Source organism: Megascapheus bottae, chromosome 10 (genome assembly GCF_031878675.1).
Source record: "Megascapheus bottae isolate mThoBot1 chromosome 10, mThoBot2.hap1, whole genome shotgun sequence".
NCBI lineage: Eukaryota > Metazoa > Chordata > Mammalia > Rodentia > Geomyidae > Megascapheus > Megascapheus bottae.
This window is the reverse complement of record NC_143518.1, coordinates 36,692,033-36,700,783: the sequence shown is the minus strand read 5'-3', so window position 1 is coordinate 36,700,783 and position 8,751 is coordinate 36,692,033.

Sequence of the window (8,751 nt, the reverse complement as noted above, 5' to 3'; positions counted from 1 at the left end):
TATGGTAGAGAAAGGATGGTCAGGACCTTAACTTTAATTGACCAGAGACCACTGTGCCCTACATGGCACTTCCCAGATCCAACACTAGAGGGAGCCATTAAGCCCTCTTTCCCTTTACCTGCCCCACTTCTTGGCTTTGGGGAGTAGTAGGGTGGGGTCAGAGTACTGCAGCCTAGTTTTTTCAAAGGCAACAAGAACAACCAAAACAATGAAAACATTTGGAAAGGAAGTTTGCCGGGGTTCCCCCACCCAAATATAAGTGTTAGTAGAAAGAAAAGGGGTGCCTGTTCTTGGTCAGATTCCCAACATCCACCATTACCTTTCAGTCTCCGAGCACTTTGAATCCATATTTACACATCCAGGTAGTGAGACCTGTCACACATGCAGGGCTCTGATGGCTCCCATACTGCTGTCCTACCCTAAACCCTACCAGCTGGTCAGAGGTCACTTTCCAGGAGACCTGGGAGATGTTCTCTCCAAGTTTTAGTTTAGCCTTTTCTTTTTTTAAGTCGGTTGTGGGGCTTGAACTCTGGGCCTGGGCATTGTCCCTGACCTCTTTGGCTCAAGGCTATATCTCTACCACTTTGAGCCACAGTGCCATGTCTAGTTTTCTGATGGTTAATTGAAGATAAGAGTGTTAGGACTTTCCTGTCTGGGCTGGCTTTGAACTGTGATCCTTAGATGTCAGCCTCCTGCGTAGCTAGGATTGCAGATGTGAGCCACCAGAGGCAAGCCTAGTTTTGTTTTGTTTTTCTTGGACCAATCATATTCTTTCACCTTTTAGTGCCTTGAGTGTTGAGCTTTGGGTGACTATTCCAGTGTGTGTGGTTTGTGTACAAAGCACAGGGACTGTGAGCCTTGGGCAGGCTGTCTAGTGATAGCAGCATGAGAGACAGGTAAGGGGCAGCGGGCTTGGAAATGGCCCTGAAGGAGAGCTCATGCTGATCCAAAGGAGAAAACAGTTGCATGGAAGGGCACTGCAAGCATTCCATGGCACGTGCTTTCTCACCCTCTACCCGGTACGTGCATGCCCCCACCCCTCCATATATATTACATACCACTTCCCAGCTTCCACCTTCTGACCAAAGAGAATAGGCACTCCAAAGAGTCTGTACCTCCATCCAGGCCTCCTCACGAAGCCACATCTGGAATTGGCTGCTCTCCACCTGCCCATCACAGCCAGCCTGATGGAAGCACACCCTCCCCCCACCATACAATTCTCAGAATACTCCTTGCCCTTTCTCGGTGGTCATCATCAGCCACATTCGCTTTAATGAGTTACATGCTCATCAGCCACGGGCCATCACCACCTTCACAGATGGGCCTGTAGGGTGACATTCCCAGCCGTCCCCTTGCTGGGAAAGACCAGATAACGTCCAGGAAAGTGAGTAGCTTCAGATTAGACTTGGCAGACAGCCTCTGTGACCTCTTGCACTTGAGACTTAGGGCAGTTTCTGCAAAGTGGTCCCTACCTGGGGCATTTACAAGTTTCCAGCTGTATTCTGTCCTGGAGGGTCCCACCTTCGCTGCAGAGGCCTTCTCCTGATAGCTGTGAGATGATCTGTTAAGAATGTAGGTTCCAGTGCAGATTGATTCATACAGATTTGTATTTTCATAGACGCCAGAAGCCATGGGTGAATCAAACATTTTAAATACAGTGGCTTTTTAGACAGAAGTAGTTTTAACTCATTTTTGGTTTGAGTTTGGCCAAATTCTCATTTCCCCCTTGTTTTGTTTCAGTACTAGGTCCCCTTGTGTTGAAATGGTGGGAACGCTGAGGCCACAGCACTGCTGGGAAATGGCCCCATGGCATCATGCACCATGGAAAACACTGACAACCAAAGCAGTCTCTGTTCTCTGCAACTCAGACTCCATCTGATCAGAATCAAAGTTGAGGACCTTTCTGTTAAGGCCTCTGGAAAGTTGAAGATGCCCTTGATCACAGGCCTTGCTTGGCTGGGGCAGTGCTTCAGCATGGTAACTCCCCAGGACACAGTGATCCTGATCACCCGTGATGTTATTGTTTAGTAAGAGCAAGGGGCGGAGGGTCAGGAGATCCAGGACCCTGTTCTGTAGCTGCCATTTACTCAGTGACCTTGGCTTAGCCTCACTGCCTCCAATTTTCTAGCTTGTGAAATGCAGAGAAAAGGTTGCACAAATCTAGAGCCATTGTTCTGTTTATACTGTGTTCATTTGGGGAGGTGGGGGGGGGCGGTTACTTTCCTTCCCTAGCAAGGAGCGAGGAGCAGTAAACAATCAAGGAAAGGGACAGGGAGCAGGCAGGTTCTCCTGTTGTAAGAAGTCTTCCCCTTGGCCTTCTGGATTTCTGTTAGCCACTCTCCTCCCCCCAAATCCAAGTCAGGCTGTGCAACTACTTGATTCTGACAGGTCCACAAAGGTGTTTCTGGATGGGACAGGACATGATGAATGTGTCATGTGCCTGGATGACTTCTGTGTGGAAATTGTGCAGTGTTCCTCCATCTGCTCCTAAGGAATGTTCACCTGCCCTAGGGACAGCTCCACTTCTTGCCGAGCTAAGTGATGTCTGCAGGCAAGGGACAAGTTGGAGGGTGGGAGTAAGTACAGTTGATCTCTTCTTCAGCAAGGAGAAAGATCAGAAGCTCTGCATCTCAGAGATTCTCAAGGCTCTGTGTGACTTCATAGTCTCTGTTAGTGGAGCGTCTGGCCTGCATGCTCAGTCTGGCCATCCATAGAGTTTACATGAAGCAAAACTTACTATTAGTGAGAAAGGAGGAGGCGAGGGTAGAGCAGGGCTGGGCTGACAAGGAAATGTTGGCTCCCCCATGCCTCCTCTGGATGATGGGTCATCTCCTAACCCAGCAGTCTGCTTTCTGAAAGGCCATCTTCCTGCCCTGTGGATGGACCATGTGGGGAGTCTGCCCTCATGTCCTATTGTTAACTTGAGGACCACACATCCTCTATAATGGAATTGGATGGTCTCCCTGTACCCTTAACCCTCAAACATAGCAAGGTCAGGCTATTAGGGTTTAAAGAAATCCCTGTTAAAGCCAAGACCCCATTGACTCAGACACTGCCTCACTGCTGTATGGACTCTGTTCCTACAGGAGAACTCCAGGACCTCCGAAGACCACTCCAAGCTCAGGAACCCTGGCCTCTTACCATTTCAGTCTATGATCTGAGTTCAGGCACCGCTCTGAGCCTGTATGGGTCATTCTGCTTGTGAAGGGAATTGCCAGGATTAATGAGGCCCCTGACCCGGAGGAGCACATGGAAATGCATAGACCAGATGTCTGTGGAGAGGCATTTATTTTGTGAAGAGGCTATAAAACTAGCATCAAAATATTCCATTTCCTTCTCCTATATCATCTCCCTACTCCTGTGGTCTTTCTCCTCTCGAGGCCAGACTGTTTCCGAACTGTCCGTGGGTCACATTTGACAGCCTGGATCTGAAATTCCACCTCTAGGGGAGAGGACTGGGATGTAGGGCTCCAGAGGTTTTTATTTCTGGGGTTGGAAGAAGGAGGGAAGAACCCTGTTTTCTTGCATCACTGTGAGGGAGCTCCAGGCCCTGTCCCTGGAGAAATCATTGCTGCACAGAAGTCACAGGCCATACTGGGCAGTTCTGGTACAAGCCTGCCCTTAAAGAGATAACTATGATGTGCATAGAACTATCGTTCTTGCCAGTCTGCTGTTTCTGTGTCTCGCCCCCCCCCATCCCCACACATATTCCAATTCCTGTTTATTTGGGAACCCTTACCACTGGCCTATGAGAATTAATGGCCAGAGCTCCTGTTGACTTCTAGAGCTCTTTAGATACAGTCTTTGGGACCACCTGAACTATGGAGAAAGAGTCAGTTTTGCCAATACAAACTCGACAACATGTCTAGCAATAGTAACCTGGAAGGTTTTGCTGCCTCTTATTTCACCAGGAAGAGGCCCTGGGGTTGTGAGCACATTTTTTCTGTCCCCAGCTGTTCTTGGGATTACAGCCTCTATTTCTGGCTCCAGTTTTCTCCAATTCCAAATTCTGATAAATGGATCCATGATAATTAAGAGAAAAATTATATATATTATTTTTATTAGGACAAACCATCGTAGATTTTTAGCAATGTGTATCTGTGTCCACACTTTTTCCTATTCTGCCTTTTTTCTTTTTTTTAAATATTATGTACTATATTTTTAGTCTCAAACACACTATATATTATATATATTTAATTTTTTATATATATAAATATAAATGTTTTAAAAATTGCAATGTTTCGTGTTGTTTCATGAATGAGTAACTACTACCTGAAAGCCTGCCTAATTTGGGTGAAATGGTCTGTCTAGTTTTGGAACAAAAGGAGCTTGGAACTGAGATTGCATAAGTTATGTTTGTGTCACCTCCTGGCTATATGACACATTCACTCATTTGTGATTGTTACAGAAACATTAGGCCAATTACAACAGTTCAGGGTCACATAGTCACAAGGTTCATGTGTGTGTGCCAACTATGGGAGGTTTTTGGTTTGCTTTTACTCTCCCCCCCCCACCAATTTCACTGTATTGTTGTTTTAGAGGTGTTATACAGCAGTGGTTACCTTTACATACACCTAGAAATAAGTACATTTTCTTTTATACGGTGTCATCTGTTCCTTCATTCTCTACCATTCCCTCCCTCCCATCTCCAACCACCAGGTACATAGTTCACTTTTTATCAATGAAAGCACAATGAAGCTCCAGCACACTGGAACTCGAATGTGATCCACGACTACACTTTTTCACTCTTTTTCCTCGTGTACCATTCCTCAGATGTGGGTATGAATAGATGACATATAAGGTAAAGAATACAGAGTCAGGGCCGGAAATGTGGCCTAGTGGTAGAGTGCTTGCCTAGTATGCACGAAGCCCTGGGTTTGATTCTTCAGTACCATCTACACAGAAAAGGCTAGAAATGGCACTGTGGCACAAGTGGCAGGGCACTAGCCTTCAGCAAAAAGTGGCTAAGGATAATGCCCAGGCCCTGAGTTCAAGCCCCAGGACTGGCAAATAAATAAATAAATAAATAAATAAATAAATAAATAGAATACAGAGTCAATCAAAAAAGAAAAATAAGCAAAAAGTTTTTTGTTCAAGTAGGAACTCCCCCACTCTAGCTTTGTGGTAGATAATTGTCTCAGGAACTAGCCTGCCCTAGCCTGAAATCTCAGCCTCTTGTGAAGCTAGGATTACAATTGTGAGCACCAGCTCCCATCTAGGAGCTCTGTGCTTTGGAACACAGCACCCACTGGCTGTGGGGACGGGGAAGGGCTTTGAGACTGGTATCCAGACTCCCGAGGAGCTGGGAATCACATATGCAGGCATATTGGTTTCATTGCCTGAAATGCTGCACTTTGAGTAGAGCTAAGACAAGTGACGAGGTCTCCAACCATTTGAACTGGCGGAACCGATGAAGAAGCAGAGTACACACCCAGAACACCCTGCCCTGAAAGCCTAAACCATCCTGTTTAGTCAAGTTTGCTGGGGTTTCACATTGCTCATTTCATAGGAATGTTTGAGGATTCCCGGACTTGTTTTCAGATAATGATGTTGAAGCTATAAATCATTAGAGAAATACAAGGGCTCACTGTTCGCCTCATCCAGTTAATGACCAAGCAAGCTCAAAGATTGTACACAAGGGACACAGAACACAGAGCCAGAGAGGACATGGAACTGAAAGAAAATACAGATGACACAAGCCAGGGCTGAGATGATGCAGCTGAGGAGAGTGGAGTGGCAGCTGGAGGCAGGGGTCCAGGGCCTGTAAGTCACCTGAGATAATCATGAACCTGATAATGGGAGGCCTAGGGGCAGGGTGGTGTTGGTTGGGGGGCGGGGTCCTTTCTGTATTGTGTGGTTGTGTGGTCCACCCTCCATGTGTGCAATCACTTAGGACACATTCAGTACTAGGGCTTGAACTCAGGTCCTTAGCTCTCTTGCTCAAGGCTAGCTGGTGCTCTACTACTTGAAACATACTTTCCTTTATTAAAAAAAAAAAATTGCCAGTTTTGGAGTTTGAACTCAGAGCCTGAGCACTGTCCTGGGGCTTTTTCAAGGCTAGTGCTCTACCCCTTGAGACAGCATGACTTCCAGCTTTGTATATGTACGTGGTACCAAGGAATCAAACTTGGGTCTTTGTGCATGCTAGGCAAGCACTGTACCACTAGGCCAAATTCCTGGCCCTAAGACATACACTTTTAATGCCTTTTTTTTTGCTAGTCAGCTGGAAATAAGTATGTCATAGACTTTGCTGGCTGGGCTGGTTTCAGACCTTCAGCCTCAGATCTCAGCCTCCCGAGTAGCTAGGATTATAGGTATGAGCCACTGGTGCCAGCAAGATAGTGTAGTTACTGTCTGGGTCCTTCATTCCCAGTCCCTCTTGAGGAGGGATGGGAAAAGTACACCCCAACCAGTCCAAGCCGCAAGAGGAGAGGGCCCACTGTCCTCCCGCACTCAGCCTTGCTTCTCCGGAGCACGAACAGAAATGCCACGCAGCTTCATCAAGGCAGGAATCTCTCTCTCTCTCTAAAACTCCTCTCCTTATATTGGGTGTGGGAGCCCATCAGCACAACAGGTGGGCAGGATAAAGAGGTCCACTTATTTACCCCTACTACAGGTCTCAGCAGAAAGTTATTAGAATGGCGTTACTCGGCCCCCAATAGTTACAATATTAACTTGAGTCCTTGAGTGACTACATAAAGCAGTCTCTTTCCCAACTCGTGAAATTTGAGAGAGAAATTAGTATTTGGCTTGCTAATTTATTGAAAAAGGGGCATTGGGAAGCAAACCAAAGGTCTAGTACCTGCTAAACAGTTACTGAATCACTGAACTACACTTCTAGCTCCCAAGGTACTGATTCTGTGTGTGTGTGTGTGTGTGTGTGTGTGTGTGTGTGTGTGTGTGTGTGCGTGTGTGCGTGTGTGCGTGTGGTGTGTGCGTGCATGCTCCAGTCTTGGGCTTGAACTCTGGGTATTGTCCCTGAACTTGTAGCTCAAGGCTAGCTCTTTATCACTTGAGCCACAGTTCCACTTTCGGCTTTTTGCTTATTAGTTGTTAGTCTTTCCTGCCCTGGGTGGCTTTGAACCACAATCCTCAGATCTCAGCTTCCTGAGAGCTAAGATTAAAGGCACATGCCACTGGTTCTCAGCATGGGTTTTTGTTTGTAATGATGCTGGTACTGGGGTTTGAACTCCAGGCCTGAGTGCTGTTCCTTAGATAGTTTTACCCAAGGCTGGCATTTAACTCTTTGAGCAATAGCTCTACAGCTCTTCTTTTGATACTGAAATTTTGTTCATTATTGTATCAAAGTGTTCCCTATCCAGATTAACAAAGAAAGTGGTAAATTTCAGGCTTCACTCTTTGCTTCTTGAGAAAATTAAATCTTTGAATCTCTCTCCCCAACCCCCTCTCTCCCCATCTGTGAAACAGACTGATAAGAATGCTGATTCTACCAAAAGTGCTTAGCCCAGTTGCAGCACCTGAATTCTCAGTTAAATTAAGCTAGCTTTGTCAGTCTGGAGGAAGGAGAATAGAGAAAATCTGTCTCTTCCTTTGTCCCTGTCCTTAGAGACATTAGAAAAGATGGCAACAAGCTGGTGGGTGGCTCATACCTGTAATTCTAACTACTCAGGAGGCTGAGATCTGAGGATCATGCTTCTTAGCCAGCCCAGGCACTACAAGGCCTGTGAGACTTTTATCTCCAATTAATTACCGGAAAATCGGAAGTAGTGCTTGGCTCAAGGGGTAGGGTGGTAGCCTTGATCTGAAGAGCTCAAGGACAATGCCCAGGCCCAGAGTTCAAGCCCCACAACTGACAAAAAGGAAAAGAAAAGATATCAACAGCCACAAAAAGTTATTAAGGAGGGACTGGGAGTTTGGCCCAGTGAAAGAGTGCTTGCCTAGCATGCACGAAGACCCAGGTTCGATACCTCAGTAGCACATACATAGAAAAAGCCGGAAGTGGTGCTGTGGTTCAAGTGGTAGAGCTCCAGCCTTGAACGCCCAAGGACAGTGCTCAGGCCCTGAGTTCAAGCCCCAGGACTGGCAAAAAAAAAGAAAAAGAACAGAAAAGAAAAATGGAGTTTGGAAACAAGATTTAGGTTAGGTTAAAATTACAGCAATCAGTGCTTGCCTAGCATGTATGAAGACTGAGGTTCGATTCCTTGGTACCACATATACTGAAAAAGCTGGAAGTGGTGCTGTGGTTGAAGTGGTAGAGCTCTAGCCTTGAAAAAGCCCAAGGACAGTGCCCAGGCCCGGAGTTCAAAGCCCAGGACTGGCAAAAAAAATTACAGCAATTGCTGGTCATTGGTGGTTCATATCTGCAATCTTTAGCTACTCAGGAGGCTGAGATCTGCAGATCCTGCATGGAAGACAATCCAGGCAGAGAAAGACTGTTATGGCCAATTAACCAGAACAAAGCTGGAATAGAGCTGTGGCTCAAGTGGTAGACCACTAGTATTGGGTGGGTAAAAGCCAAGAGACAGTGTCTAGGCCATGAGTTCAAACCCCAGTACACACACACACACACACACACACACACACACACACACACACTTCAGCAATATTGCTTGTAACTGTATGATAGACTGGCAGGTCAGCACACCTTTCTGAGATCCTGTATCTCAAGTATGCAAGTACCACTGCATCTCCACTCATCCCAGGCTGTACCCACAGCACAAACACTGCTCTAGCTATGACCTGATAGTAGTAGATTGTGGCCTTCCAGCTGGACCTGATCAGGTCCATTTT